At 48.5% G+C, this 25,341-nt stretch overlaps 1 protein-coding gene and 2 long non-coding RNA genes across 9 annotated transcripts in view; 2 read left to right on the top strand and 1 right to left on the bottom strand.

Moving 5' to 3' along the window:
* Window positions 1-25,341, top strand: part of ABTB3 (ankyrin repeat and BTB domain containing 3) — a 310,072-nt gene that overhangs the window by 13,825 nt on the left and 270,906 nt on the right. The gene's annotated exons all lie outside the window — the stretch shown is intronic.
* The window catches only part of LOC144323841 (uncharacterized), a 42,264-nt gene that overhangs the window by 10,619 nt on the left and 6,304 nt on the right, over window positions 1-25,341 (top strand). The gene's annotated exons all lie outside the window — the stretch shown is intronic.
* On the bottom strand, window positions 4,294-7,993 carry LOC144323839 (uncharacterized). Of its 3 annotated transcripts, none has more exons than XR_013389184.1 (3): window positions 7,899-7,993; window positions 5,169-7,781; window positions 4,294-4,464 (listed from the first exon to the last, which is right to left on the bottom strand). It is a non-coding gene; the product is annotated as an uncharacterized LOC144323839 (long non-coding RNA). The 3 variants fall into 3 exon arrangements; XR_013389183.1 differs by having other exon boundaries at window positions 5,169-5,428; window positions 5,594-7,986; XR_013389181.1 differs by having other exon boundaries at window positions 5,169-7,986.

Here is a 25,341-nt window from a genome sequence, read left to right as displayed (position 1 = left end):
GTGATATGCGGGGAAACCAAAGGTCAGGGACGGGACAGCTTGTCAGTGTCCTCCTGTGTTCTGGCCGAGGGTCTTAGGGCCACAAGTTGGCCCGGAAGCTTATGTCTGTGTCACCTGGAGACAAGATAGGAGTTCATTGGAGTAAAAGTATATCAGTGCTCCTCTGGGAGAAAAATAAGCATTCTGTGCACTGTTCCTACAAATACAGTGTTCAGCAAACATGGGTGTGAGTTTGGGGAGGGAAGAGAGTTGGAAAGGGTCTGGGCTTTGGAGAGATGGGCACCAGCATGGTCAGAAACCCTGATCTTGAGGGTTTAAGGACAGAGAGGACATGAGGTTCACTCTAGAACAAGCTGTGTGATCTGGAGCTAGTGATTTACCTCTCTGGACTTGTTTTCTTTTCTGAAAAGTCCATCCCCACAGAGTTTCGAGGCTCAAAGGAATCATCAGATGTAAAAGGGATCTGTAAACTGCAGAATAATCCTTCAGCCATTCATTCACTTAACAGATATTTATTGAGGGCCTGCTATGTAGAAGGCATGGTTCTGGGCACTTGGCATATATCAGTGCACAGACAAAAATCCTTGCCTGCATAGACCATGAATTCTAGTGGAGGGAGACCCTGAGCAATAAACCTAAGTAAGCAAGTATAGGATTAGAAAGTGATACTTGCCATATTAAAAAATAAAGCAGAGTGAGGGGGCCTGGCAGGGCTGGGATGGTGGGTTGTAATTATAAATAGTGTAGTTAGGGTGGTCTCACTGAGAAGGTGACATTGGTGCAGAGAGGTGAAGGAAGTGAGGGATTTAACTGAGGAAGAAGTGTTCCTGGCAGAGGGAACAGCAGTACAAAGGCCCTGAGACAGGAATAGCAAAGAAGCCAGTGTGGTAGAGAGGTGTGAGTGAGCCAAGAGGAACAAGAGGTGAGAGCAGAGTATCACAGAAAGTCAGGTTGGGTAGGTCCTCATAGGCTATTTTGTAGACTTTGGCTTTTATTTTTAGTGAACTGGGAAGACTTTGAAGGAGTTTTGAGTAAGGATTTTCAGGTTTGATTTTATGATTTATGATTTTAATCACTTTGGCTGCTGGTTGAAGAAAATAGGCTCTAGAGGAGCAAGAGTGAAATGAAGACCAATGTGTGGAGGTCCTTAAAATAATGCAAGCAGGAGGTGATGGGACAGTAGACCAGGGTGGTAGCAGCAGAGGTGAGCTAGAAGTGGTTGGATTTGGGCCGTAACGAAAAAGAAGATCAACAGGGTGTTGCTGACCCATTGGGTGTGGGCTGTCAGGACATGAGAGGAGTCAAGGATGACTCCAGGTTTTGGTCTGAACAGCTGGAAGGCTGGGGTTGCATAAATTGAGCTGGGGAAGTCTGGGGAAGGAGCAGGTTTACAGGTGCAGAGAGGCTGGGTGTCCAGTTGGGGACATGTGTGCGTTTGAGGAGCCTTTGGGGACCACAGGTGAAGATGTCAGCTACGTGGTTGAGTTCAGGAGGGACCTCAGTTTGGAGGTATAAATTTGGGAGTCAGAAGCATACAGATGGTTTCTGAAGCCAGAGGACAGGACAAAGTCACCCAGGGAGTGAGCGTAGAGGAGACAGGAGGACCAAGGCCCAGGCCCTTACTTGGGCGAGGCCAAGGAGGAGCAGCCAGTGAGAGGAAATATCCTCCCAGTCAGCGGGAGGAGGCGTCCAGGAGGAGCAAGCGCCCCATTGTGTCGTGTGGCCTGCCAAGTACTGAGCACCATCATGCCCGAGCTATGGAGGGGTCGCTGCCTGTAACCCCTGGGACCATTTTAGGACTATTATAGGACTGATGGACAAGCAACATCAAGGCACCTGATGGGAAGGAACCGCACTGGCCATTGTGAACCGGGAGGATGTTTGGGGCTGTAAAATGGTCTCCGTATGTCATCTCTACAGTGGGGGGATTAGGCCAAATCAGTTCCAACTGGACCATCATGACCTTAAGGTTCCGTAAAGGGCCTTGCAGTGGGGAGGCTTGCTTCCATGCCTGCCCTGCACACACTTCACCAGAGCGGCTGTCCTTCCCTTTGCCCTCCATACGTTGGACTTCTGCATAAAGATACATTTGAGAGCGGGGTTCTGTTGCCACATAGAGTCTGAAAAGCACTGGCCCAGATGATTTAGCAAGTCCTTTCTGCTCTCACATCCCAGGAGGCTCCGCAACTCCGGGAGCAGGGATCCCACAAGATGCCTGTGTTTTTTTGTCTTTGGTTATGGGGACCCGCCAGGAGAGTGTGCCCCCTGAGGCTTGGAGGAGGGCTGGGCTGGGTGGGATGGGGGAGGGGAGCCGGGGGGCAGGTGATGTGCCTGGAACCTCGTAGTTCTAGGACCCCAAAGGGTTGGGGGGAAGGGAAGGAGGAGAGCCAGTGTTGGAAATACACAGGGCTGGTGGGAGGCAGGGTCCAATTAGATGCTTCCAAGCATCTCCTGATGATTTGCAATTCTGCTCTTTCCCTGATGCTAAGCTCTTTTTCTCCCTGTTCACCGCTGTCTCCTCACCACCCAGGTGCCATTTCTGATCCAAGGAAGCAGAGGTGGAACTCATCAAAGCTATCTCTGAACCAAAAATAAGCCTGTCCAGCCAGACACGTCCCAGCCTTCTAGGCCAAAGTGCTTGCTTTCATTTGTCAGAGTTGGCACAGTCACCTATGGCTCTCAGAGGTCTGAGGTTTAAAACTGGCTTGCTTCTGTCTGAAAGAAATATGTATATTTTTTCCTAAGAGGTTTTGTGACCAAATCAATTTTGTATCTGCAGAAAGGATCAGTCCTAAATGCCGGAACCCCAGTATAGAAGATGGGGACTTTGGGGGTGTGGTGGCCTAAGTGACGTACTCACTAGGATGTCTAACCTGCTGATGTTCTGGAGAGGAGCTAACAGGGTATACTGTGCCGTATGACCAAGCGTCTGAGGTCAGACAGCCTGAGTTCACATTCTGGCATCATCCCTTACTGGCTGTGCCACCTCGGGTGGATTCTTATGTCTCGGCTTCAGTTTCCCCCCAAATGCATAGAAATATTTTGGGGCTAAGACGAAATGCCATGATGTGACTGAGTGTGGGAGCAGCAAGTGCCTGATCACCTCTGCTGTTATAGCTGGGACTCTCATCCCGCCCCCGCCACCTCCACGGTCGACTCACCAGCTTACCTGTTCGTCTTTACAGGCCCCACTGTTTCTTATTCATCTTTGGGTTCCTAGTTGGCACTTACACAGATGTGTCCAATGAGCAAATGAGGCCATGGAAGGTAAGCTCCGTGCAGCAGGGTATTCGTGTTTCATTTCCCACTCTTGCCCTGAGACTTAGAACAGCGTCCGTATATAGTGATCACTCTAAATATTTGCAGTCTGTGAAGTGCACCATGAATCAGTGAAACTTCACTAACAGGGAAGCCAAGAGCCTAGAACTAACTGGCTGGGAGTCTTCCCCTCTATTCCCACGTTCCCAGCCCTGAGAAGCTCTCCTTTCCACAGCTTGCTTCTCTTTGAAGAACAGAAAACAGGATGATTGCTCATTATGCCCTTATACCCACTTTCTTTCTGTGAGATGGCACCTTGCTCTAATTCAGAGTTGAAAGCTATGTCTGCGTAGACTCTTGGATCTTAGCGTTGGGAGAAGCCTGCACAGTGCCCCTGGTGCAGACCTGCTGCCTTCAGTCTGGGTATTATGTGGGTTTTGCAAACAAGACACCGAGGGCTGGGGGCCTTTCCAGGTGTGTGTGGGGCCGCACAGCTGCTGCTACATGAGCAGGCAATGGAAAATCCTGAGCTTTCCAAGTGAAAGGTCCTCACTTCTCGCCTGGGCCTGGACCTTAGCATCCTGAATCACCCAGGTGTGTGTCCATGATGCCCTGCTGCCCTGGGAAAAAGAAACAAGGCTTTTTTTCTCCCCCTTTCCTCAATTGCAATTCACCCTGGGTCCTATTTTTTGAGGCCTGCCATGTGTCGGAATATGTGTAGCCTACTTTCCAGACGTTCTCTGACCCCATCCATGAGGTCAGTGTCTCCAGTTCTCTTGCACAGCCTGGGGACCTTACTAAGAGAAGCTAAAGAGGCTTCTGGACGGCCACTCTGTCCAGGGGCAGGAGCTGGGGGTCCCACCCTGGCCGCTGAGTGCGCCATCCGCAGGCTGTCCTGTGAATGCTGCCGGCCATCTGCTTCGAGGGTGCAATGTGACCGTTGAAAATTTCTTAAATGTTTTAGTAACGCTGAGGCTGTGTCTAGACCATGATGAGGTAGCTGGTCAATTCCACAGGGATTAAAAACATCGGCTATTAGATGAGCAATCAATTTAATCAGATCGGCAATGTGGGATTGTGAGGGTAAAGCAACCGCATGTCTGGCTCTCCCCGTTGTGACTCAGTGTTTGTGGTTTCGTGGGTCTCTCTCCATCTCTCCTGGTCCTTCATTTGGGAAGTAGTTCAGCATCTACCAAATGCCAGGTGCTGGTGTAGGAAGAAAAGTACACACCACTGCCAATATCCAGGCCAGTATTGTGATTAGAAAGACCAGGACCACGTTTGTTTGTTTGTTTTTTTCAGAAACAGTGTGACATTTATTGATTCAGTTCTTAATCTGAGCCTTTTTAACCTAATCCTCCTATTGACTAACTCAGGTCTGCCCTTCTCCCCCCTTCCTTGGAGAACACAGTCATCTGCCAGTTGAGTGGAATTGAAGCAGGGCTGCTGGAAGATGGGAGGAGATGTCTGCTACTTATCAGGCTGCACTAACTATAATTGTGAATCCCACAATCCTTGTGATTAATTCTTTAGGCTTGCACAGTTGACAAAGTTCCATTAATTATTCCTATCAATATTCCTAACAGCCCTGCGTATTAAGGGTGAGGTGGCATATTTTGCCCAAAGTCACCAAGTTAAGTGGCAGCACCGGGCGACTGTTTGACTCCTAGTCCAGTGCTCTTTCTGTGCTTCCTAAGGCCACTCTGTGCATTGTTGGTACTCAAGTGTTTTTGACATCCTGGATTGAATATTCCAGGGTGGGAAGGAAGAGTGCACAGGGATCCCATCGGAAGGATGGGATATGAAGGTTACCCCAGCTTTTGCCCTCCCAGCCTTTGGATATATGGAGTTATTTGGATATAGGGCCCTCCCCTGAAATTGGTCAGACCTTGCATCTGACCAGCCTCTACCTTTGCACCTTCAGCTGTGGTGGTGGGGGGCTCCTCCTGGGCTCCCTGGAGCATTATGATTCAGGCTTCAGATGCTGCTACTTGCATGTCAGGAAGTGCATGGAATGTCCACGTAGACAGGAGGAGTGTTCCTGCTGGGCTCTGCAGAGCACAGATGGCCCCTCCCCCAGCTTCCCGCTGGCCCAGAAAGAATGGGCTACTTGAGCATCTCCACTAGCAGACTTTCTAGAGAAATCTGGCCCAGCCTAAGCAAACTTCCTCTGGAAGAAAACACAAGCACAGAGGCTCACAAAGCCTCGTGTGCCTCAGCTCAGCTGTAAAATCCATCCTGTGCTTGCATAGACTAGGTTGCTCCATGTTGCACCGGGCACTGGAAAAGAGGGGGGTGTGCCCAGGGGAGACATGCTCCGAGGCACGTTTCTTACCTTGGTTTTCCATTTGCCAAAAGTTTTCCATTGCAGACTTGTCACAACTAGAAATCCTTACGTATTCCGTGCACAGGGTCTTTGTTATGGATCTTAATCATTCATCATGTTTTCCTTAAAGTAAAATGAGTTTTCTATGAAAGGAGAAGTAGGAGGTTATTGATTGTACATCGTATATCAAGGAAAGATTCAGTTTGTTTCCATTTGGAAGAAGTGAGGGCAAGTATTTCTTAACTGCAGCAGTACCAGGAAATAGGCAGTTAGTGTTTGTATGTGCGTTTGTGTTTGCACACAGGTTCAGTGGGATTGTCAGAATCCAGACATTTGCCAAGGCTTCTAAGTTTGGGTTGAGTTGTGATAGCTGAAAGTTGCAGATGGTCATGTAGGTAGTTTTAGCATCTTCAATTCTAGCCTCCCCATCTTTGGGGCACCACCATCCCACATCACACTCAGACAGACCCCATCGGATTTATGTTATGGCTAGAAAAAAACTGTAATGATTTTGCTTTGGGAATTATTTTGCTCTGTGTATGTCTCATTTTTCAGTGGGCTCTGGTTTCTCTGCTGTCATCATGTGTCCTCGGGAATTCCTGCAGAGTGAGAAAGACCTAACCAGGCTTACCCTCCCCCAAATGTCATGAAATTGTGATGAGTGTTGATGTCAACAGTTCATGATATTGACTTCATGTTATAGGTTTTAGCCACTTAATTACACAGCTATTAATTATGGCTTTGCAGTTTTCTTTTCACATTTTGGAGCTGATAATTTTCACTTTTAAGGCATTGGGTATGTTTGTAGCCCTAAGAGGCCCAGGAATTGAGCTGCCTACTGGGAAAAAATTATCCCGTGCTTTTGACATCAAGAAACCTAGTTGAGATTGGCCTCAGAAGGCCACTCTGCGAGTTTCACTGCCCAACTGAGGCCTCTCTCTCTCTCTTTTCTCTGTGTCTCTTTCTGTCTGTCTGTCTGTCTCTCTCTCTCTCTCTCTCTCTCTCACACACACACACGGTCTCACACACATGTTCACATTCATATTGTAATGTGGTTGTTGAGATAGTTACAATCTAGTGCAAAATCAAATGGTGATCCCTCTCCAGCCTCTCCTTGCTGATGGGGCCGTGTGTTGTCTGCAAATCTGGATAGGAACTTTGGGCCAGTGGTGTTTGGGCTCAGAGATGTGGGATGAAACCACAGTTGGTGGCCTGCCGTGTGCTCCCTCATGTATACAATTCATGGGTCACTTTTCCTACAGCTACATAGGGCCCTGATACGGCTCTCAGGAGGTTGATTGAGTGGCCAGCCTTCCCATTTTAGAGAGAAGGAGAAAAATGAGCACCAGACAGAAAAACCACTCCTGGGAGGCTCACCAGAGACTTCCCACGATTGAGCCCTTCCCTAGCTCTCTCTATAACGATCTGCATGGTCCAAGTGTGTTTTTAAAGATTTGGCAAAAATTAAAAAAAAAAATTTTTTTTTTAAAGATTTCACTTATTCATGAGAGACAGGAAAGAGAGAGAGAGAGAGAGAGAGAGAGAGAGAGACAGGCAGAGGGAGAAGCAGGCTCCATGCAGGGAGCCTGACATGGGACTCCATCCTAGGTCCCCAGGATCAGGCCCTGGGCTGAAGGCAGGCACTAAACCGCTGAGCCACCTAGGTGTCCTGCAAATTTTTTTTTTAAATTAGGAATTCAGTGAAGAGAAGTAGAAGGGCAGTGCTGAGTGTTGGAGAAACAACCATGAAGAGGGACACACTTGCTCATGCCATTGCTCAGGGACAGGATGATGTGGAAGCTGGAGACAGCCAGCCATGGGCAGGGCGGGGACACCGACTCAGGTGGCTGGGAACTCTGTGCAGAGCAGCTGAGGATGCTCTGTTAGCACATGCCTGAGCTTGGCGCCTGCATAACTGGGCCACGCTGAGCCACAGGCGTGGCAGGGATTGAGTCACTGTGGCTCTGCCACTGAAAGCCACCTCTAACCTTCAATCCGAGCTCTGTTTAGGTGTCTAGGAAGCACCTTGTGGCTGGCCGGTCTTGTGCTGGGAACTGAGGCTCCCACAGTGAGTGGGAACAGCATTGCCCCAATCTTGTGAGGCTGTCCTGGAAATGTAACACTGACCAGTGATCACAGGATCCATGGGAGTTCCAAGAAAAAGGGTTCAGGGTTCTGTGTGCTTCGGTTCCCTTATCTGTAAGAAGAAGGGGGTTGGGTTGGTGGTGGGTTTCAGACTTGGTTTGAAATGCAGCCTTTCTGGGAACCTCAATATCTGAAACACAAAAAAGTAGAGTTGTTTTGGCACACTCACTATCCCCTTTGTTGAACATCGGACCCTACAGCCGTATGGAACCCAATTTGAAAACCAGTGGGTGAGCTTATCCCTGAGGGACCTCCCAGGAGCCCATACTATTCTAGAATTCTGTGGTTTCCTGATGACAGGTGAGGTCCCTTCCATTCTGAGCCATTGTGAGCCTGTGTCTGGAGTCCTGAACCCTCTGTTGGATGGAGGGCATCATCCTTCTCTGCCTCTGGATGCCAGATTCGTGTCCTTTCTTTGGGGAATGGGAGGAGGCTAAATGCCAAATCTTCCAAAAGGGAAGCCTGCCTGCAGGGGAGGGGAGGAGGGATGATGTGCACTGGGCTTGCCCTGTCCCTCCAGCTGTTCAGAGCTACTCTCAGCTGGAAATGTTGGGGTTGTGCCATTGCCACTGTCATTCTGTCTGCCACATGGGCCAGAGCTGGCAAATGCCATCCCTACTCAGAATGTCTCAGGGCCTACAGACCACAGTCAGCCTCCTTATGGGAGTCTCACCCTAGGCTTGTTCTCATCCAGTCCATTCCTCCTGGCACCCCAGATTAGCCTCTGTTAGTGGCCATAGAGTCAAGCCCAAGCTCCTCATCCTGTCACCCCCTGTTCTTGCCTCAGTGGAACCTCGGTGGCTTCCCAGGCTATTCCCACCCTCCCCCAAACACTTTCATGCCTAATCTTGAACCTCTGCTCAAGCAGCTTGTCCACCTGGAATGGCTCCTTTCTCCCCTTCCTCTCAGCCGCATGGCTCCAAATCAAGCCCTACATCCTTCCTGGGGTTGTCCCAGAATAAGCAGATTTTCCCTTCTTTGAAATTCTACAGCCTTTGCTTGGTGTCTGTGGTGCTTCAGCTGTGGATCACATGGCTCCTTTTGTTGGAAGCCTTTTGTGTGGCCATGACCTGCTTCTCCCATTACCTGTAAGCTCTTTGAGGGCAGAGTCTGGATCTTTCAGTTCTTTTGCCCCTTTTCCTGCCCTGTGCTCAGTGAAGATATTACTTGATCAGCTCTTCCAGAATTAGAGCACGAACCTATGTATCATTCAATTAGAGCATTCTGATTGTTAGAGGTGGCCAGAGGTGAATCAAAGTTGTCATTCTTGACCAATAAGAACACTTGATTTTAATGGGCAATCTGATGTCAGATTGTGTTTGGCAGCTAGTATCAGAGACCAAACTAACTGACTTACACAAACAAGGAGTTAGTTTTCTCTCTTGTAACAGCCCAAGGCAGGTAGACAGTCCAAGGTCAGGCAGGTGGTTCTACAACATCTCAGGCTTCTTTGTCTTTCTTCCCTGGCATCTTTGGCACATGATTTGCATTCTCAAAGTACTTTAAGGTCCCAAGATGGCTGCTACAGCTCCAGTCATTGCTTCTACATTTTAAGCACAATGAAGAATGAGGAAGGGTGGAGGAAGGGGTGCCTGCCAGTGAATTCAGCTCTTCTTTCAAGGAGCCTCACTGATGCCCCACCCAATAATCTTGCTTATATCTCTTTGACCAACACTTAGCCCCTCTCCAGCCACCATTTCTCCAAGGGAAGCTAAGAAATTTAGTTCTTTAGCTGGACATGTCTTTCCCACCATGACTCCCTGATCTGAGTGCTTTTCCTAAGGAAGAGCACAGGAAAGGGATATTGATTGGGTTCGCAGCCAGCAGTGCCTGTTGTAGCTGGTTAATGGCACCTGTTGTTTTTCACGCTAAGTAAGTACCTGTCAGAGAAGGCAACAGATATTTCCTGTTAATGCTTTGCAATTTTCTGCCAGCGAATCCCAGGACTTCAGAGGTCATGTTTCTCCAAGAGCTCATCCTCAGACAAGTATTTCTTGAATGATACACCCTGAGCCCCCAAAGTCACCCAATATAATTGGCCTCATAAAGGGGTGATGGCTGACACCCTTGTCATGGTCAGCTCATCCTTTGATGAACACTGAGGAGTGGTCCTGGTCTTCTGGATCACTTTAAGGAGTTGCTAAAGCAAACATGGGGTCAGGCTATGCCCTCTGTGTTAAAGTCATTGTCCCCATACTTGATAGTGAACCTGATCTTGATTCCATACAACTTTAAACTTCAATACAGATTTAATTTAATATTTCTGTAGGGTTTAGGGGCACCGGGGTGGCTCAGTCAGTTAAACATCTGCCTTTGGCTCAGCTCATAATTCCAGGGTCCTGGGATTGAGCCCTGCTCATTGGGGAGCCTGCTTCTCCCTCTCCCTCTGCCCCTCTCCACCCCACCTTGTATGCATACTCCCTCTCCCTCTCTCTCCCTCTCTCTGTGTATCAAATAAATAAATAAAATCTTTAAAAAATACTTCAGTAAGGTTTAATTGAACAACCTGATTATATTAATAAGTGCTGATTTTCCAAAATGACTGATTGGCTTTTATAATCACTCTGGTGCATAAAGGGACTCTAGAAGAAATTGTAGTTGGAAAGTGCTCATGACTTTCTCCATCAGACCCAGTTTATTGCCAATGAAAGACAGTGGTCTTCCAGGCTGGTCTGGTCATTCATCCCAACTTCCCAGGTAAGACTTCAGCTGGATACCTCTCTTGCTTTTACTGGTGCTTGGGAGGTTCTCTCTGTCTAGAAGGGGAGTCTCTTTACCTCCCTGTTTTCTGTTTATGGACTATTTTTTTTAAAGATTTTATTTATTTATTTATTCATGAGAACACAGAGAGAGAGAGAGGCAGAGACACAGGCAGAGGGAGATGCAGGCTCCATGCAGGGAGCCTGATGTGGGACTCGATCCTGGGTCTCCAGGATCATGCCCTGGGCTGAAGGCGGCGCTAAACTGCTGAGCCACCCGGACTGCCCACGTTTATGGACTATTTAGTGTTTGGAGGTGAGTGTGAAGTATCTTGTCTGTGAATCACCATGGACTGCCTCAGGGTTGAAAAGATAGGTAAAATCAAGTGTGATGGAGGCAGGGGACCCTTTATAAATAAGTAGGTCCTTGGGTGGGCCTGAAAAACATATCTTTGAGGCCATGTGTGAGACCAGAAAGATGCTCATTCTCTGATTTTAGAACTCTATGAAGGTAGAGTTTTGTGGAATTTGCCCCACAAAGAGAGTTAGAGGGAGCTTTGATTTTGTGCATAGATAGAAAGGGCACAGTTTCAGTTCCAAGTGATAAAATATCCAACCCAAACTCATGTGAACATAAAGGGGAAGAAAACACTGACTCATGTAAACGAGAAGTCCAGGAACAGGGCTAAAGCTGCTTGAGGGCCCCATCATGACCTCAGCTGCCCTTTGCCCTTTCCAGCTGTACCTTCCTCCCTGGTGGGTTTATCTTTAGCTCAGCTTCTCATGTGCCAGTCAGTTGGCTGTCACTACCCTAGCCCTGACTTCCTCAGATTATATCAGCAAGTGAGAAAGAGCTTTCCTTTCTCTCCATCCTCGTAAATATGTCCTGGGCAAATTGGTTCTGACTGGATGTGGGTAGGGCCCAGCTCTGACCCATCACCATGGTGGGGGTTTGCTCATGTCAATATGAGGCTTCTTCCCAAAGCAGGGTGCTCCCAGGGAACTGGAGACCATGCACTTCCAACACCCAGAAATTCCAGAGAATGAAGCCAGGATCTAGATTGTCAAAGGTGGGGGGGTTGCTTTCTGGAGCTGCTGGGGCTACAGCAAGAAAGACATTATTTCAGGCTGAAGCTGATGGATTGTTACCGTGAGCTCTGGACTCATCAGCAACGTTCATTCATTCACCCCACACCCATATGTCATGCAGTCTCCATGGGTATCCTGTGAGCATCCTTGGCCTGGTTAGACCCAGCGAGGTCATGGGACTTGCTAAGGTGCCTCTGTCTACAAATAGTGGAATCACGACTCACACCTACTCCCTCCCAGCTGTCCTGAGAGTGCACTGGAAGAAAAGGCCTGTTTGTGTTCTGAAGCAGGGATTAGGCCAGAGCATGACATAGGTGACTCCGAGGTCCCTTTTGGTTCTGAGTTTGTGATCTCAGAAAGATGGAAGGTCTAAGGTGGGTGCTAACCTAAGAGGATTTTGCAGAAGCACGTCCCCACCCCCCTGAGGCAAGTCGGAGGGTAGAGGACATGAAGGGACATCTCAGACCAGGGAACAGCTGTTGTTGGTCCAGTGAGATGTCTTGAAGCCGGATCACTGAACAGGAAGCCCTCCACATTGAGGCTGCTCCAAAGTGTCAGCCAATAAAAAGTAAATGCGGGCAGCCTGGGTGGCTCAGTGATTTAACGCTGCCTTTGGCCCAGGGTGTGATCCTGGAGACCCGGGATCAAGTCCCATGTCGGGCTCCCCGCATGGAGCCGGCTTCTCCCTCTGCCCGTGTCTCTGCCTCTTTCTCTCTCTGTGACTCTCGTGGATAAATAAATAAAATCTTAAAAAAAAAAAAAAAGTAAATGCGATTTTTACTGGCAACAGAGTCCCTGACTTGCCAGACTCAGTCTCCGAATGCCTGGGAGGAAAGAGCCAAGCCCATAGGATCACATCTCCATTCTGGTCCTGCAGGGAATGGAGAAATATGTCATGGCTTCCTGGCACCAGACCCAAAAATGGGAGTATTTTTTTGTGATGTTTTTTACAGTGGCTGTCATGCCGGCAATATTCCTAAAACTTGCTAGGGATAATCATAGTTTTATTTCATTCCCATAAAAAGTCTTTTGTTTAGAGTCCCATATAATAGTCTATACATTTCCATGTATGCTCTTCCCTTCCATTTTTCACATGGGCCAGGTAGCAGTTTCAGCTGGTGACTGAGGACATTTGGCTTTATTTACCAAAGTAGTCCTTCTAAATTGGGGAAAATTAAATTCAGTCTGAGCCAGTTCAACTCAGCTGAATTTTATTGAGCTATGAGCCTTGCACTGTTTTAGATTAGGGGATGTAAAGTTAAATGAAATAGAGTTCCTGTCTTCAAGGATGTTTCAATTAACTATCACTCAAAACAAGCTACCCCAACACTTAGCAGCTCAAAGCCACCCGTTGATTTTGCTCTTGGTTTTGTGCATTAGGATCTGGAAAGGGCTCAGTCGGGCAGTTCATCTCTGATGCACATCTCTGCGGTTGCCGAGGCTCAAGAATTTACTCCCCAGATGGCTTCCTTAGTCCCATGTTTGGTGCCCTCATGCTTGTCTCTCTCCACATAGCGTCTTCCGGGGCCTCTCTCCGTGTAGCTTGAACTTTGTGCAGCAGGGAAGTCTTAGGGTAGTTGCCCTTCTTCCGTGGTGCCCGGCTTCCCAGAGGCAGAAAGTAGAACCTTCTGGGTCAGTTAACAGCTGCATCCCAGACCAGCAGGGCATCACTCTCTCGGTTGGCCACAGTCTCCCACAAGACACAGCCTACTTCCCAGGGAGCAAGGAGGAGTTCCACCGGCCGGGGTGTGTGTGTGTGTGTGTGTGTGTGTGTGTGTGTCAAGGTCACATTCCAGAAAAGCACGTGTGGGGGACAGGTTGCCCCAGCCGTCTTTGGCGAAACGCAGCCCACCACAAGGACCTCAAAATGTGCAGTTTAGTAAATTACGATGCAGGGTAATGACCACAACAGTGACGGCACCAGTAAGTCAAAGAGGGGATGGGGCAATGGGCTCCCCCACAGGGTGGGGGGGGGCCGAGAGGGTCAGAGAGCTCTTCTGGGAGAAAGAGGCAACTGAGTTGAGGTTTTTTTTTTTTAAAGATTTTATTTATTGGGAGAGTGTGAGCGAGCTGGGGGAGGGGCAGAGGGAGAGAGACTCCCAGGCGGACCCATCGATCGTGGAGTGGAGTGCAGAGCCCCACGATCCTGAGACCACAGCCGAGGGGACATCAAGACGTGGACTCTCAGGTGGCTGAGCTGCCCAGGCGCCCCCTGAGCTGGGGTTTGAAAGTTGAATAGTTTTGTGAAATTCAGGGAGAGGGCATGGTATGTGTGAAGGGGTGTGGTAGGGTCCTCTGGAGGGTTTACCACAGGCATCCCCATGCTGCATTACTTGTATTTAATTTTAGTTGGGTTTATGTGTGTGCGCGTGTGTGTACGGGCACATATGTGTGCATGTGTGTTTATGTATGTATATATAAATATGCATATAAAATATCCATATCTGTGTATATATATTTATTACTTATTATTTTTTTAAACAGAGACCTCCATTCAGTCTCACTTACCGGGTATGTCCTGAACACCCAATGTCTGCCAGACAGTGGTTTTTTTTTTTCTTTTTGAAGATTTTTTAATTTATGAAACCCAGAGAGAGAGGCAGAGACATTGGCAGAGGGAGAAGCAGGCTCACTGTGGGGAGCCCGACGGGGGACTCGATCCCAGGACCCTGGGATCACACCCTGAGCCAAAGGCAGACGGTCAGCTGCTGAGCCACCCAGAGGCCCCCAGACAGTGTTATAGGTGCTACGGCCGTGGTGGCAAAGAGAACAAAAGTGCTGAACAAGAGAAATTGCTCATGAACTTACGGTCTGTGATGTTTACTATGGGGAGGGGACACTTAAGTGAGGTGGGGGGTTTGGGCAGAGTTCCGGGCAGAGGGAACAGCTGTGGGTGTCCTCTGCCTTCCACTGTGCTGCTCTGGGCCAGCCTGCCTTCCTTCATGGTCAGCCCTGTCTGAGGTCACTCAGCTGCAGTAGGGGTGGGACACCTGCCCCGAGTTCTCTGCCTGTCTGGATGGAGCGCAGGAGGCCAGGCTGCCATGGGGGATGGTCAGCATCCAGGCCTTGACCCAGCACCTGTTTTCTCAGGATGGTGAGCACCCGCTCTCTCCAGCCACCCTGCCCCCCCTGCTGCTCCTGGCACCAGGAGATTTGTTTTCACTTAGGGAGAACCTGGCCCCATCCACAGCATCAGTGCTGTTCCCGGGAAGCTGGCCCTTTCCCAAGAAGAGGAATGTGGGGCAGCAATCTCACTAATAAGGAAGTGTGGCTGGGATTCCAGGGAGGGAATGATGACTCAGAGAAAGGTGCATAGCGGGTTCCCTGGGTGCCTGGCATCTGCATGCATGCGTGCTGCATTCATTGACTCCACAACATGTACCGGGCACGTGGGTGGAAAGATAGAGGCTCACTCTCAGCTCTCCCACCCACTAGCTGGGTAACCTCAGCAGGATCTTTAGCCCATCTGAGCCTTTGTTTCTTCAGCTATGGGAAAATGGGTATGACTTCTCAGAGTCAGGTGGATGAGATGAGAGGGGATTTTGGGGTTAGGATTGCCATATTTAGCAAACAAAAAGGGTGCCAATGAAATTTTGCATGTCAGATAGACAAGGAATATTTTTTAGTGTAAGTTAGGTCCAGAATACTGCAGGCTTATCTGACATTCAGTCTTAACTGTGCATTTGGTATTTTAATTGGCAACCCTACCTGGGGATAAAGATGCGGGGGGAGAAATATCTGACTTTAGGGGCACAGTGGGACAGGAGTGGAGAACAGAATCGCAGTGCAGGGCGATGTGACTCATGTCAGATGTATAGACTGTGCTGTGGAAACACAGACAGCCCCCTTTGGGCTCTTAAGAAAAAAAAACCCAAACTCCCCCTTGCCGAGTCTGGTATGCTTATTGAACATACCGAATGATGGTGGGATTAAAGCCACGAGAGCACAAAATGCAAGCGCATTAGGTGAGGTGGAGAGTTCACATTTGCTTTCCATCCAGTAATCTGGGAAAATGAACTGTTTTCTTCCCTCTCAAAGCACAGGAGGATCTTTGCTGATCAGCAAACAATCTATTTCTTCTGCTCACTTTCTATGGACCATTTTAAAATAAAATGAAATTAATTTGAGGGGAAACTACATTGTTCCCCGACTTTATGAGATGTGCCTCGCACAGATAAAATGCTAATAATTCATTTTTCTGCTTCCCTGGAGACCTAGAGGTAAATTTGCCAGGTGCCACCCAAGGATTTAATAGGAGACACACATTTGGAGTCTTTGATTCCAAACTAAAATTTACCGAAAGCTGCAAGCATCAAGATACTGGGGGAAACAGGTTGGGAATATTTTTTAAAAGGTGCTATCTGCCAGACATATTCTTGTCTTCCCTGCAGATGAATGGCCTGGTATTGAACGTGGCCTCATCTGCATTCCTGAAGGCTCCCTTTTCTTTCCCAGACATAGAAGGGGATATTTGAAGTTGAGGGGATTGTTTGAAAACCCCGAAATCCTGAAGACTGTTCTGGAGTCCTCTCTCTGCTTTTGGTGAAGTTGGAGTGGTCCATTGCATGGCAGTGATGGTGGAAGGGAGTTGGGGGTAAGGTTTGTGCTGGAGGGATTGGCAAAGGGGGAAACCCTAGACCTGGGGCCTAGTGGGGGAGGAGGGAGTGTGAGATAGGAAGCACTGATCAGCTACAGGATGCACAGCTCATTTTAATTGATGAGCATGTGCCAGGGCCTTTGCTGAGTGTTTTTCACGCCGAATCTCTTCCATTCCGGGCCATATCTCATGCATCCCTGCCCATCCATCATGGGTCCCTGGTTCCCTTTTTACAGACTGGAGACCCAAAGTATATGAATTACTCACCCAAGGCCGCACAGCTCATAAGTAGCCCTGGGCCTTCTTATCACAACGCAAATCCCTGGAGCTTAACTACTGTGTTCCACTGCATTTTGCCATCAGACTGTCTCCTATTGGGGCTGCAGGGATTTCTGTTCTCTGCCTACTGTAGTGGATGGAGGGTTGGTGTGGCTTCTGAGGATTGCGAGCATGGGAGCTGAGGAAAGTCATGGGCCCTCCCCAAGGCATCAGCCGCCGCCTCAGTACAATGATCAGTCCAACGGAGTTAGTCAGGAGCCCTTTCCTTTTTTTTTTTTTTTTTTAAAGATTTATTTATTTATGATAGAGAGAGAGAGAGAGAGAGAGAGAGAGAGATGCAGTGGGAGGGAGAAACAGGCTCCATGCCGGGAGCCCGACGCGTGACTTGATCCCGGGGCCCCAGGATCGCGCCCTGGGCCAAAGGCAGGTGCCAAACCGCTGAGCCACCCAGGGATCCCCAGGAGCCCTTTCCCAAACTGAAATCCTGTTGTCCTACTGATGATAAATCATCTTGTTTAACTCCGTCACCTCTTTGTTAGTTGATTAATTCTTTCAATAAGTATCTCATGCCAAGTATATGCCCCATATGCCCCAGATACACTGGTGAATAAACAGCAGGTCCCTGCCTTTGCAGAGCTTGGGGTACAGAGGACAGACAGCCGAGTAGACAGGCTCTTATGGTACAGGGTAAAGGAGGATATTGGGAGGGAGGCAAGTATTTGGGGTAGTGGGGTCAGGTGAGGCTTGGTGAAGGAAGAAGGGACATCTAAGGTAAGAACTGAAAGGTGTGCAGGAGTTGGCTGGGTTTAGAGGGAACAGTTTGTGCAAAGGGAGGGCATACGTGGAATGCTTGGGGAGTCCAGAGCTGTACCAACTGTCTGGACAGAGAGTGGAGTGCAGTGGCTGGGGGCGGGGGTGAGCCTAGAGTGAAGGGGGAAGAGCCTGCAGAAATAAGCCAGAGCCACATTGTGCAGGACCTTGGAGGCCCCTGGCAAGAGTTTGGTGTTTGTATTCAGAGCAGTGACCTGGTCAGTTACCCAGGATGTGTCCTGCACAAGGATGCCGACTAAGGGGTTGCCTCTTGACTCACCAGGATATGGGCCCCAGTATGGGACCCGTGCCTGCCTGGAGGAGGGCATCTTTTTCTCATTCTTATCTCATTCTCATTCCCTCAAGGGTCAATGCTATCCTTGATATCAGGAGAATGATGTGAGCAGATTCATGTTTCAAGCTTTTTCCCTGGCTGTGGGATTTGTTGGGTGAAGCATCAGGGCTGGGGAGGAGACTGATGGGGGTAGTGAGAGAGCTTGTAGGCAGAAGGGGGGTGATGGCAGCCTGGGGAGCCAGCTGGAATGGAGAGAAGGGAATGGGTTTGAGAGACCGAGGAAGTCTGTGGCCTGTAGGATCGACCTGGTTCTCATTGCCTCCTGTGAGTTAGTGAGGTGAGGACATTCTAGGAGGAGCAGTACTAAATCTTTGAGGAATGCAGCCAGGAGAAGTGTCTTGCCCCCAGGCTGCTGAGAGAGCTGGAGTGTAGGTGTGGTCTCTCAGTTCTTCAGCTTAGGCTCAGATATCTGATCCAACGGCAGGAGGCCCAATGAGTGAGGGTGTGTGGCCCCCTGGCCAGACTGGAGGCCCAGAGTCAACTCATCTTAGGCTGCTCATCTGCGTTTCCAAATGGCATTCACCCTGCCTCTCTTTTGTTATACCCTGATCCCCAAACATCTGTGGACTGCCTATTAGGGTGCCTGTGTCTGTGCCCAGCATGGTGGGCGACACACATTTCTCAGGCACAGTCTCAGCCCTCAAGGAACTCACCAGTGGGGCAGTAATCAGGCAGGTGACCATTGACAACTACCTGAGAGGTGCTCAGGGAATGTTCCAGATGATCAGTATGTAGAGGGCATAACGCAGTGGACACTGATGTGGGATCTGGAGTCAGACAGAACTGGGTTCAAAATCTGAAAACGTTTCCTGACTGATTCCAGGCAGGTCACGTAACCTCTCTGAGCCTGTTTGCCCACATGGGGCGAGTAATACTTAAGTGGTTTGCTTTAAGGATTAAACAATTCAAGGCCTGTAAGGGGCTTAGCATAGTGTCTACAAGAGAGTAACCATTTTTAAAAGATTTATTTATTTATTCTAGAATGACAGACCGAGTGCTCTTGCATGCGTGCCTGAGCTGGTGGAGGGGAGGGGAGAGGGGTCAGAGGGACAAAATGTAAAGCTGACTCCTGCTGAGTATGGAGCCCCATACCAGGCTCCATCCCACGATCCTGAGATCCTGACCTGAGCTGAAATCCAGAGTCCGTGCTTAACCGACTGAGCCACCCAGGTGCCCTGAGGGTAACCATTTTTAATATGGATTGGGACAGGCCAATTTATTTTTGTATTTTGGGTGTACAGTTTTGTGAGTTTTGACAAATGCACAGAATCAGACCAGGGCTACAAACAAGATCTAGACAGTTCTCGTACCTCCTCCCCCCAGATTCCTTTATCCCTTTGTGGTTAAACCTTCCCTGTACTTTTTTTTTTTTTAACTTGTGGTAATTGATTATGTCTTAGTTTTTTGTCACAGCTTTTTTTGAGATATGATTCACATAGTATACAATTCACCTGTTCAAAGTATTCAATTCAGTGGTTTTCAGCGGACTCACAAGAGTTGTACAGCCATCGCCACCATCAGGTTTAGGACCTTCCTCAACTCCCAAAGGAAGCCCTGTACCTTTAGAAATCACAGACTGTTCCCCCTACCTATGCCCTCCTTGCCCTTGACAACTGCTCATCTACTTTTTGCCTCTAGGGATTTGCCTGTTCTGGACATTTCGTGTAAATGGACTCAGACGATCTGGGCTTCTGTTGACTGGCTTCTCTCACTGCACAGCATATTTCAAGGTTTATCTGTGCTATAGCATGTAGCTATACTTTATTACTTTTAACTGCTGAATAATGTTCCATTGCATATGGATATGCTGTATTTTGTTTAACTGTCAGTTGATGGGCACTTGGGTTGCCTCTGCTTTTTGGCTATTGGCAATAATGCAGCTATGAACGTTGGCATACACGTTTTTGTGTAGATGCGTGGTTTTGTGTGGAGTTCCTGGGTCACAGGGTAACTGGATGACTTTTTGGGGAACCGCCAGACTGTTTTCCTCAGTTGCAGCACCATTTTATGATCCCACAATCAGTGTATGAGGGTTCCTTCCTCTCCACGTCCTCGCCAACACTTGTTATTATCCGTATTTTTGATCACAGCCATCCTAGTCGGTATGGAGTGATATCTCCGTGTATCTCCACATACACACCCTTAACCCCTGGCAATCACTGGCTTACTCTCTGGCCCTAGTGTTTTGCCTTTTCTGGAATGTGTGAGCTGTGACCGTACGATACCCAGCCTTTTGCTTCTGCCTCCTTGCACCTGGCATAATGCACTTGAGACTGATCCATGTCACTGTGCTCCCTTTCGTCGCTGAGCTGCATCCCATCGCATGGGTGGTTCACCCTGGGAGTGAGCCCCTGCTCTTATGGACAACAAAGTTGGAGGGACCCCTTGTCCAAATGGGTCGATGAATCAAAGACTAAGTCTCTCCCCTCACCAGAGGTGTTTATAGTTTGGGAGGCCTTTTCTAAGCATCCCCTGCCCCCTGCCCCTGGCTGCCAGTGTAACAGGATACCCAGCCTGTTCCTCTTGTGGGTCCCTCTGAGCTGGTGTCCAAAGTCAGCAATCTAGGGCCCCTCGGGAGTGGAGACCCACTGGGATTAGAATCTCTGTGTTGTGGCTCCGACATGCCCTTCATGGCAAGGGGTCTTCCTGTGTGGTGTGTGGGGCCTGGGCCCCTGCAACAGCCGCTGCTGGGGAGCCTGGGCCTGCTGTCTGGCCTCCCTTCTCATTAGGGAGCCCCTCAGCTCCTGGGGCTCATTAATGAGGCCATCTTCTCGTTCCCTTATCTGTTTTCATGGCTGGCTCTGGGCGTAGGGCTTTGAGCACTGGCCGCCTCCTTCTCCCCAAATCCGGGTGCGGCAGCTTTCCAACCGTCTATTAACAGGCACTGGGAGAATATGATGGCAAGATAATAAAATAACAGTGAATTTGCACCTACAAGGTTAATTATCTACATCAGAATCCAGGAGGTAGACATGATCACTTTATACAGGAAGAAATCAAGGTCCCAGGTGAGTAAGCAGCTCATCCAGAGTCACCCTGCTGGTTAGCGGCGGGACTGGAATTTGAACCCCCATCTGTGCTCTCATCCATGATGGATGTGTCCTTTGCCTGCCACTTCATGAGTCCCTTCTACCACCTGTGCTTTATTTATCTGTCTTTATTATAATCAACTTCACACTTGCAAGTTTTATCAAAAACACGTCCAGTGCACAAAAGCATGTGACACATAGAGGATTGGATGCACTAGCTGTATGTTTTAAATATATATGAAAATAAACACATAACCCAAAGTAGAAGTGTTTATCTCTGTATCACCTAAAACCAGATGGTGTCCACCAGCGATAGGCGGACCACACCTGGGGGAAGCACAGGATGTGGTGTGCCGGGAATTGTTTACAGGTCTGCATTTCTCCCTTCAGTGGGGAGATTCAAGGAGGATGGGCCTGTGCTGCATTTATCTGGGCATCCCCACCACCAGGCACTCTAAGTTGCTACATCATTAATGACTCAGTGACAGAAGGAGTGGGTGGTGAAAGGACAGTGAAGAATGAGTGGCATTTCCGCCTTCCTTATGGAAGAGGCTGGAAAGCAGCCTCTTTCCCTGACCATTGAGACAGGAAGGCTGGCAGGGTGCTGGGGCCTGGCGCCAGGTGGATACGGGTGTGTAGAAGGGATGATGTCTGCAGCCATCGTGGAGATGTTGGGAGGCTGGCATTCTTCATGTGAAGTCCATCCAGCCCTCCTGTGCTCTTGCTTTGTAGGACTGTGCACACTCTCATCTTATCACCGTCCTTCCAGCCACTTTACTTTGATCCCTGAACATGGGAAAATCAGCCAGCCTCTGGTTGTGTCTGAAGCCAGAAGAGTTCCCACCCTGTGTGCCACTTCCCACCCTGTGTGCCACTTGCTGTTTTCCTTCTTCATCTACCTTTGTTTGCAAAGTCTGGCAACACCCCAGACAGATTCTGCACCATCTCCTCTAGAGGAAAGTGCAGGGAGCAGCAGTCTCAGGAGCGGCCAAGACCGCAGAGCCATGTTTCATATTTGGATAAGTCTGAAGATCTCTTCATGAACCAATCAGTCAGCATTTGTTAGGACCTGCTTGTGCCAAGCACTGGGCTCAGTACCCCCTCAATTCCCTCATACTTCAGAATCAGACCCTCTTACTAGGCATAGGCACTGAAGCCAGAGCTTCATTTCTGATTTTAAAAGAAAAAACAAATGTTTATCAAAGCCCAGCTGAATGGGGGGATGGGGAGAATCTGAATTCAGCCCTGAGAATACAAAGATAAGAGTTCCTGCCTCCCAGGAGTTCAGAGGATCTAGAGGAATCTTACTGAATTACAGCTTGGGAGGTTGCATATGCATTTGGCCGTGTCTCGAAACGTCACTGTAATTTGTACCGTTAGAGAGACAGCATATTACAGGCAGGCGAGTGTCATTCATGAATCCAGCCAGTATTTATGGGGCATCTTCTGCAAGGATGGCAAATGTATGGCACACATGAGCTCCCATTCCGACAGTTACTCCACGGCAGGTGTCTCAGAGGTGGCCTCAGCATCCTGCAGTGCGAGGCCTTCACAGTTGGTATCTGAAGTGAAATCTTCAGCCTCTGCGCTGTTACTTGAAAGGCAGTGTTGTTAAAATGTCCTTTCTTGGGTGCCTGGGGGGCTCAGCCACTTAAGTGTCTGACTTCGGCTCAGGTCATGATCTCGGGATCCTGGGATCGAGCCCTGCGTTGGGCTCCATGCTCACGGGGAGTCTGCTGGAGATTCTCACTCTTCTTCTACCACTCCTACCACCTGTACTCTGTCTCTCAAATAAATAAGTAAAAATCTTTAAAAATAAAAAATAAAATGTCCTTTTTGGGGCACCTTATTGGCTCAGTTGGTTAAGCATCTGCCTTTAGCTCAGGTCATGATCTCAGCATCTTGGGTTGGAGCCCCGTGTGGGGCTCCCTGCTTGGGAGGGAGTCTGCTTCTTCCCCCGCCCCTGCTTCTCCCCCCTGCCCTGTTTTCTCTCAAATAAATAAATAAATAGTCTTTTAAAAAATAAATACAATATCCTTTCTTTCATGAAATGGTGGTGTTTAGAGCACTGTGCGGTATCACACTAGCTGCGATCGTTCATGTCCAGGGCCACCGTTCACCCAGGCAGGCAGCCCTGTGCTCAGAGGCTTCTGGTCCACCATATGGGTCCCTGATTAGACAGGAGACGTTAATTGGAGTTTCTGAGATTTTAAAGCTCTTACTTGGTAAAATAACAAAGTTGGCAGCCATGTTGCTGATCACAACTATTAAAAGAATATTACTTGTCTGTAAAATTCCTTCCTTCCTTCTTTGCTTCCTTCTGCCCTTCCTACTCTCTCCTTCTGCTTCTTTTCCTCCACCTCCCTCTCCCTTCCCTCTCTGCTTTCATCATCCTCCCTCTTCCTTCCACAAATACCAGGTTACCTACAATACACCAGATGCTATTCTGAGATATAGCAGTAAACACACCAAGAAAAATCTCTGCCCTCACAAAGCCCATAGTCTAGTCAGGGAGATAGAGAGAAATAAAACCAGTGATATAAAATAAATAGTATGCTGTGAGGGTAAGTTCTACAGAGAAAAATAAAGCAGAGAAAGCCTCACTGAGGGAGTGACATTTTAGTAAAGACTTTCAAAGAAGTTAGGGAAGAGCTACACAGATAACAGAGGAAGAGCCTTCTAGGCAGTGTGGATAGTATGTGCAAAGGCCCTGGGGCAGGAATGTGTGTGGCATGTTTGAAGAATAGTGAGGAATCTGGCTGGAGTTGGTCAAGCAAGGGGAAAGTATAGATGAGTTCAGACAAGTAACGGGGTGGGAACCAGGCCTTGGAAGGTCCCAAATAATGGTTCTCAAAATGTAGTCTCAGAGCCACTCCAGATCTGCTAAATCAGAAACTCTGGGGGCGGGATCCATAACCTTTATTTTATTTTATTTTATTTTTCATAACCTTTATTTAAACAAGCCCTCCTGTGGGCTTCTGTTGTGAGAGCCACTGCTATCAAACATTTAAGCTACTCCTGACCATCCCTACAGAGTCTGCTGTTCCCTCTGGTTTATGGAATAAGACAGAGGGGCAGTCATCTTTGAGTTGATCTCCTGACTTCAAGAAATGCCATAATCTTAGTCTCTGGAAGTTGACATTCACACTAATAGAAAAGGTTAGATGCTGAGCCTGTGCTTAAACCAAAATTGGGTGGGATGTAGGGGACAGGAGGTGGGAAGCAGGGAGGCATGGGCTGATGCCCCAGAGATGGGGTCATTGATGGTTAGAGGAGAGAGGCCTGAGGACACCCAATCCTGGCCTCAAATTGGTTGGAGAATCAAAGCCTACAAGGCAGGAAATGACTCCTAATGAGGTATGTGTGGAGTTCTTGCAGGTTATCTGGACTTTTCAGCACCTGCTCCTTTCCACATTGTGCCTCTGGGCTCAGAGCTTTGTGGTACCCAGAGAACACTGATGCTGGATAGATGAGGAGGGTGTTGGTGGCCTAAGTAGATGTAGGGAGCATTGGTAGTATAGATGGGCATAGGGGATGGCGGTGGTGTAGGAGAGCTTCAGAAAGAGATGGGAGTTGGTTGGAGGAGGATGGGAAGAAGACACACCTTATCAGGGGCTTTGAGGGACGAGGGTATGGACCATTTGAGGAGTGGGATGTGTCTTATTGGTCTGAAGCTGAGCCAGTGGGATGAGTATAAGGACCAGATCGGAAAGGCCTCAAATGCCACACCAAGCAGTTGGGACTTTAACCTTTAGCAGGCACCCCCAAGTCCCAGGCACCTGTCTCCTGTTAGTTGTTGCCAGGCCGTGCCAGGCTTCTGGGTCATCACTTCTCCTTCCCAGCCAGCACTGCCAGTCCTGCAAGGGCTCCTGGGCCCTACAGAGCCTTCCCTGACTTCTTTCAAAACAGCCAGAACAACCAGACCCTCCATTGGCCCGTCAGGGGAGACTCTTGACTATATGAGCACAGTCCTATTGACCTAATGGCTCTGTTTCCAAAGAAGCAAGAGGCAAAAGTTGAGCCCCTCAAAGGAGTTTTCTCCATCAGCCACTGTGTACCTGGCTTTTAGAAAAATGAAAAATATCTTCTTTGCTTATTTTAGAAGAAATACAACAGGGAGAGATTAGAGCATTTTTACATAAGCAATAAAGGAAAAAATTAAAGTGACCCACTATACCACCATCTAAAGTGTTAACAACTGATATATTTTTTCCAAATTTTTAAAAAAGAGTTTACTTATTTATTCATGAGAGACACACAGAGAGAGGCAGAGACACAGGCAGAGGGAGAAGCAGGCTCCCTGCAGGGAGCCCGATGCAGGACTTGATCCCAGGACCCCGGGATCACACCCTGAGCTGAAGGCAGACCCTCAACCACCGAGCCACCCAGGCGCCCCTCCAAATATTTTTAAACATTTAATATTTTTCTTACAAAATAGTACATGTTGTCCTACGCTTGTCTTTTTCACTTAACAGATTACGAACATCCGTATATATCATTAATACTGTTTGGCAGCGTCCTTTAAAATTGTCATACTGTGTTCTGTCTTATGGTCGGTTCCCTGGTGGCAGACCTTCAGGTTGTCCCATCTTTGATTCTATAAACTGCTCTGTAGTGAATTACCCTGTAATATAACTCTTCATATGTGATTGGTTATATCCTAAGGATAAATTGCTACCTGTGGGATTGTGGAGTTGGACCAGCCAGCTCATAAAAGGCCTTGAATGCCTGCCAGTAAGATTGCTGTGACACTC

The sequence above is a fragment of the Canis aureus genome, chromosome 11, assembly GCF_053574225.1.
Source record: "Canis aureus isolate CA01 chromosome 11, VMU_Caureus_v.1.0, whole genome shotgun sequence".
NCBI classification, from domain to species: domain Eukaryota; kingdom Metazoa; phylum Chordata; class Mammalia; order Carnivora; family Canidae; genus Canis; species Canis aureus.
Note: the sequence above shows the minus strand (reverse complement) of the source record. Positions and strands in the feature narration are given on the sequence as shown.